Raw genomic sequence first — 6172 nt, forward strand, 5'->3', positions numbered from 1 at the left:
AGTGCCCAGCCTTATCCTCTACCTTGGGAAACAAATGATAAAGGAAGGGCCTGAGAATGTGGCTTAGTGGTAGAGTGCTTGCCTAGCAAATATGAAGCCCTGGGTTTGATTCCTCAGTACCATATACACAAAAAAAAAGCCAGAAGTGGCACTGTGGCTCCAGTGGTAGAGTGCTAGCCTTGAGCAAAAGAAGCTCAGAGACAGTGCCCAGGCCCTGAATTCAAGCCCCAGGACTGACCAAAGAGAAATAAATAAGAGCAAAGAGGTGACACAAGAACTCCTGGTCTTTCCACAGCATATTTATTCTAAGCAGAGGCAACAAAGTTGACTTGGTTCTTTCTTTTCCTTTCTCCTGTGTTCCCTTCCATTTGGTCTTCCCTCCTTCCTTCCTCCCCTCCTTCCCTTCCCTTCCCTTCCCTTCCCTCTCCTCCTTCCCTCCTTCCCTCTCCCTCCCTCCCTCCCTCTCTCCCTTCCTTCCTTCCTTCCTTCCTTTCCTTGGTGCTGAGAACTGAACCCAGGGCCTCCAATAAAATGCTGAGTACATGTTCTATCACCGAGCTACACCCTTAGCCTTAAACTTGGCAATTTTAACTGCAGCAATTCTTGGAACCAAGAGTTCCCCGTTTCTTCCTTAGATTCCCAAATCTGTCACAAGAAGGGCAGGGCCCCTCTCATGGACAGCACTATTTGTTTGATGAAGCTGGCCAGGTTTCTGCCCCATCCTGAAAGGCCTGCCTGCTGCTGGGTGCTCAGGGTGCCCAGGACTTGGGTAGATACATTAAACCATTCCGGATGGCGGTCCAGCTTCTCAGTCTGTGAGGCAACTTTTGTCCTGCACCCCAAAATGCCCTGAAATCCTTGAAATGGTTGAAGATGGTGTCATGGCCACCCAGCCCCTCCCACATTCAGGTGTGGCAGTAGCTGGTCCGCTCCTCAGTAGTTAGGATGTGGACTTGGCCAGCCATGTCTGCAAAGGCAGGCAGAAGCAGTTGGTGGTGGAGACTGAGCATTGCTGGGTCTTAGATATCCAGCCTGGGGTAGCATGTGCCCATTTCTGAGTGTTTTTTTTTTTTCTAATTCAGTTTTATGATTTATTTACATATTCTACACATTAACCTCCTATCAGACATAGATGTCATAATTTTTTCCTATCATTCTGTAAAGTGTCTTTTCAGTTCTTAATAGTCTCCTTTTTTCTCTTATCTCTCATTTTATCACTCTATAAATTTGATTGACTGATTGATTGATTGATTCATTCATTCATTCACTGATTTTTGTCAGTCATGGGGCTTGAACTCAGAGCTTGGGTATTGTCCCTGAGCTCTTTTGTTCAAGGCCAGCACTCTACCACTTTGAACCATAGCACCACTTCCAGTTTTCTGGTGGTTAAATGGAGATAAGAATCTCACAGACTTTCCTGTCCAGGCTGGCTTTGAACCATGATCCTCAGATTTCAGCCTCCCGTGTAGGATTACAGGCATGAGCCATCAATATCAGGCAGTCTCTAGTATATTTTAAAGCAGTGTTTCTACAAGAACAGTTCAAGGAAAAAAATGAAAGTTTACTTCTGGACTCTCAATTCTATTTTGTGAGTCTATTTGTTTTTTTGTTTTTTTTTTTTGGGTCCGGTCATGGGCCTGAACTCTGGGCCTGGGCGCTGTCCCTCAGCTCTTCAGCTCAAGGCTAGCACTCTACCACTTGAGCCACAGCACCACTTCCGGCTTTTTTCTTTTTGCTTATGTGGTGCTGAGGAATCGAACCCAGGGCCTCATGCATGCAAGGCAAGCGCTTTACTACTAGCCACCTTCCCAGCCCTCTATTTGTCTATTATTACGCCAGTATCATAAGCATCTTAGCCTTCCCCCCTCCCCCAAGCTCTAGGCATAGGACCCAGGGCTTGAGGCATGCTAGGCAAATGCTCCCCCACTGAGCTACTACACCTCTTCCCACCCAATTCTTGATAGCAACTGAATTTGAGCTGGATCAAATGAACTCAATCAAGTGTTTGGAGGCATGTTTCCGGGGGGTAGATCGCCAGCAAATGAGTGAACGCATCAGATACCAAGTTCCAGTTCTAGTCCAGGACCAAAAGAAGAAGGAAGAGGAGGGGAGGGGAGGGAGAAGGAGGAGGAGGAAGGAAGGAAGGAAGGAAGGAAGGAAGGAAGGAAGGAAGGAAGGAAGGAAGGAGGGAAGGAGGGAGGGAAGGAGGGAGGGAGGGAGGGAGGGAAGGAAGGAAGGAAGGAAGGGGCAGAAGAAACAGAAGCAAAAACAGAACAAGGAGAAGGAGGAGGAGGAGCAGAAGGAGGAGGAGGAGGAGGAGGAGGAGGAGGAGGAGGAGGAGGAGGAGGAGGAGGAAATAACTAACTGAATCAGTACATACACACTCTATTTTTTCTTTTTCTTTGCCAGACTGAGACTTGAAGTCTGGGCCTGGACACTGTCCCTGAGCTTCTTTTGCTCAAGATGAGCTCTTTATCATTTGAGCCACAGTGCCATTTCTGGCTTTTTTGAATAGTTCATTGGAGATAAGAGTCTTGCAGTTTCCTGCCCAGTCTGGCTTCCAACCATGATCCTCAGATCTTGGCCTCCTGAGCAGCTAGAATTACAGCGTGAGCCACTGGCACCAGGCCATGCACAATCTTTTTTTTTGTCCAGTCGTGGGGCTTGAACTCTGGGCCTGGGCACTGTCCCTCAGCTCTTCAGCTCAAAGCTAGCTCTCTACCACTTGAGCCACAGCGCCACTTCTGGCTTTTTTTCTTTTTGCTTATGTGGTGCTGAGGAATCGAATCCAGGACCTCATGCATGAAAGGCCACCTTCCCAGCCCGCCATGCTCACTCTTACTTGTCTTTCCATCTGCTTTGGAGTTTTGTGATTTTATTTATTTATTTGGCAGTCATGGGGCTTGAATTCAGGACCTAGGTGCTCTCCCAGAGCCTTACCACTTTGAGCCACAGCTCCACGGTTTTCTGATTGTTAATTGAAGAGTCTCACAGACTTTCCTGCCTGAGCTGGCTTTGAACCACTATCCTCAGATCTCAGCCTCAATTACAGGCATGAGCCACCAGTATCTGGTGAGTTTTGGAATTTTAGTTGTATGATTCAGAGCTTTTAAGATGGATACCTATACACAATTTCTTTCTTTCTTTCTTTCTTTCTTTCTTCCTTCCTTCCTTCCTTCCTTCCTTTCTTCCTTTCTTCCTTTCTTTTTTTTTTTGCCTGTCCTGGGGCTTGAACTCAGGGCCTGGGCAATGTCCTTGAGCCTCTTCGTGCTTGAATTCAGGACCTAGGCATTCTCCCAGAGCTCTTTTGCTCAAGAGCTAGTGCTCTACCACTTGAGCCACAGCACTACTTCCAACTTTTTCTGTTTCATGTGATACTGAGGACTTGAATCCAGGGCTTCATGCATACAAGGCAAACACTCTACCATTAAGCCACATTCCCAGAAAGCTGAAGGGCCAGCCAGGCACTAGTGGGTCATGCCTGTAATCCTAGCTACTTAAGAGGCTGAGATCTAGGGATCACAGTTTGAAGACAGCCCACGCAGGAAAGTCCTTAAGACTCTTATCTCCAATCAATCTCAAAAATAAAAAAAAGAAAGAAAGAAAGTAAACAAATCAGAAGTGCAGCTGTGGCTCAAATGGCAGAGCTCTAGCTTTGACCAATAAAGTTCAGTGAGTTTAAGTTCCAGTACTGGCACACACACACACACACACACACACACACACACACACACACACACACACACACAGAAGCAATCAAGCAAGCTGAAGGGAAATCCCCAGACCCACCCCCAACCAAAAGCAACAGGCATGGACCCAAGAACTAATCTGACAGTTCCCAGATTCTCAGTCAAATGCTCCCATCATTTCATCTGATTATTTCCTGGTGGTGCCCAGAAATTTGAGAGAAAGAGAAAGTAAAGAGAGAAACTAGGGCAAAAAAAAAAAAAAAACTAAAAGATTAAAAATTTATTCCCATATAAAAAAGCTGCACATGGCTGTTTGGCTTTATTCATAATAGCCAAAACTTGAAAGCAACCAAGATGTCCTTCAGAAGGTGAATGGATAAACTGGAAAGCATCCAGCCAATGGAATACTATTCAGCACTAAAAAGAGGTGAGCTGTCAAGCCCTGAGAAACCATGGAGAGATCGTAAATGCATATTACTGGGTGAGGAAGCCCATTTGAAAAAGTCCATGCTTCCAACTGCATGGAATGGAAAAACAAAAACAAAAAAACAACTATAGAGACAGCAAGAAGACCTGAAGGTTGCTGAGGGCTAGAGTAGGGCAGGTAAAGAATGGTTGAACAGAGAATTCCTAGGGCAGTGAAATCATGTGTATGTCACTATAATGGTGGACACGTGTCACGATATGTTTTTCTGGTCCCATGGAATGTACACCGCCAACAGTGAACCCTAATGTAAAGTATGGTCAAGTGACAATAATACAGGGAAACTATTTGTGTGTGGTTGCTAGAGGTAATCAGGAAATCTCTGGACCTTCTGACCAATTTCATTGTGAACCTAAAACTATTCTAAATATGATTTTTTTTTTTTTTGTTGGTCGTGGGGTTTGAACTCTGGGCCTGGGCGCTGTCCCTCAGCTCTTCAGCTCAAGGCGAGTGCTCTACCACTTGAGCTACAGCACCACTTCCTCTAAATATGATTTTTAAGTGAGGAGAAGTTTCTAAAATGGGATGATTATTAATGGAAAGTCCCAAGCAGCTTATAATCAATTTTTCTTGCTCCTGTACAGGTAAGAATTGAGACGTTCTGGGTAATCCAGGGCTTTGCCTTATATTGTATTTTCAAAGAACGAGAATAGAGTGAAATACTTCCAACACTAAAGCCACACATACCCTAATTTGATCTTCAGGGTTTTTTTTTTGTTTGTTTGTTTGTTCTCAAAGTCACTAGTAACTTTTCAAGCAGTGTTTCTCTAAGAGTAATCCAAAGAAAACCCCAGTCAGGAGTATCAACTGATAGAGGGGAGTTTGTTTACAAAATGTGGTGTTGGGAGCCCATTTGCATATTTAGGCACACCAAAATTTGAGAACCAGCTTTAGTGTAGTGAAAGTCAAATTCAACTAGCAGTGTTTGCATTCAAGAGATGGCAGGAGTTTGCTGAATGGATAATTCAGCAGAACCGCATATATACATACGTCCTCCCCTTCAAGTCTTTGCTAATAATTATATTCCGTATGAGCAATTTCCTGACCTAAAATTGCATATATCGCCCTTCCCCTGAGCCTCCTGCCCTTCCCACCTCCCCCACCCCCATTGCCCTATTCCCTCTCCTTCTGAACTGCTTTGTATTTACTTCTCTGACTTTTGTCCCTAGAAAGAAAGCTGTGTGATGATAAATGCTGAAAATAAAGCACCTAGGACAGTGTGTACAATGGAGAAGGCGTTTCATAAATATGTGTGATGATTCTTATCATCTTGGTTGGTTGGGCTAATGTCATTTGTCCATGGTCTTTCTCAAGATGATTTTTTTTTAAGTTACAAAGTTTTGTTCCTCACACAATGTGCTGTGTATGTAGTCCACGAGAGAAAGAGCTGGAATGCATCTCCAATATCTGAGGAAAATGATCCGTTTTCCTGAATACGCATGAGAGTCTCAGTTCGCTATGAGGATAATGCATTTACAACTGCCTTGTCCTGTGAGGGCTACCCCTATCTAGAAGGACTTGCTGCCCACTTTGTTGAACAAATCAAAATGAAGCCTCAGTTTGAGCTAGGTGCACCTGCCTGAGGAAGGAACTTCCCTGAAGTCTTTCCCTGAGTCACTGGGCTACAAATCAGGCATTGGCAAAAAGGAAGTAGATGCCAATAAATGGAGCCTAGCTCAAGCCACTTCTGACACAATCTCCGCTACCTCCGATCGGATGACCCTCACCGGTTCCCAGTCAAACCACCTGCTAACGGCACCAACACACATGAGTGATTCTGGACACTTGGAATTTCACTCTCCCAGTGGTGACTCTCCATGAACACAAGGAACCTAGTTTCAACCCAGCGTCGTGGGAATCTCTCACAGTTGGGGATTACCACCTTGCTAACCTTCATCTGTGTCTCTCCCAGGACACACATCTCTCTCTCTCTCACACACACACACATCTGGGAGGGAATGCCCTGGGTGGGATGCTCCCCGCCCCCACCCCTGGGATG

This window comes from Dipodomys spectabilis, unplaced genomic scaffold (assembly GCF_019054845.1).
Source record: "Dipodomys spectabilis isolate Male_0828 unplaced genomic scaffold, ASM1905484v1 ptg000499l, whole genome shotgun sequence".
Lineage (NCBI taxonomy): Eukaryota > Metazoa > Chordata > Mammalia > Rodentia > Heteromyidae > Dipodomys > Dipodomys spectabilis.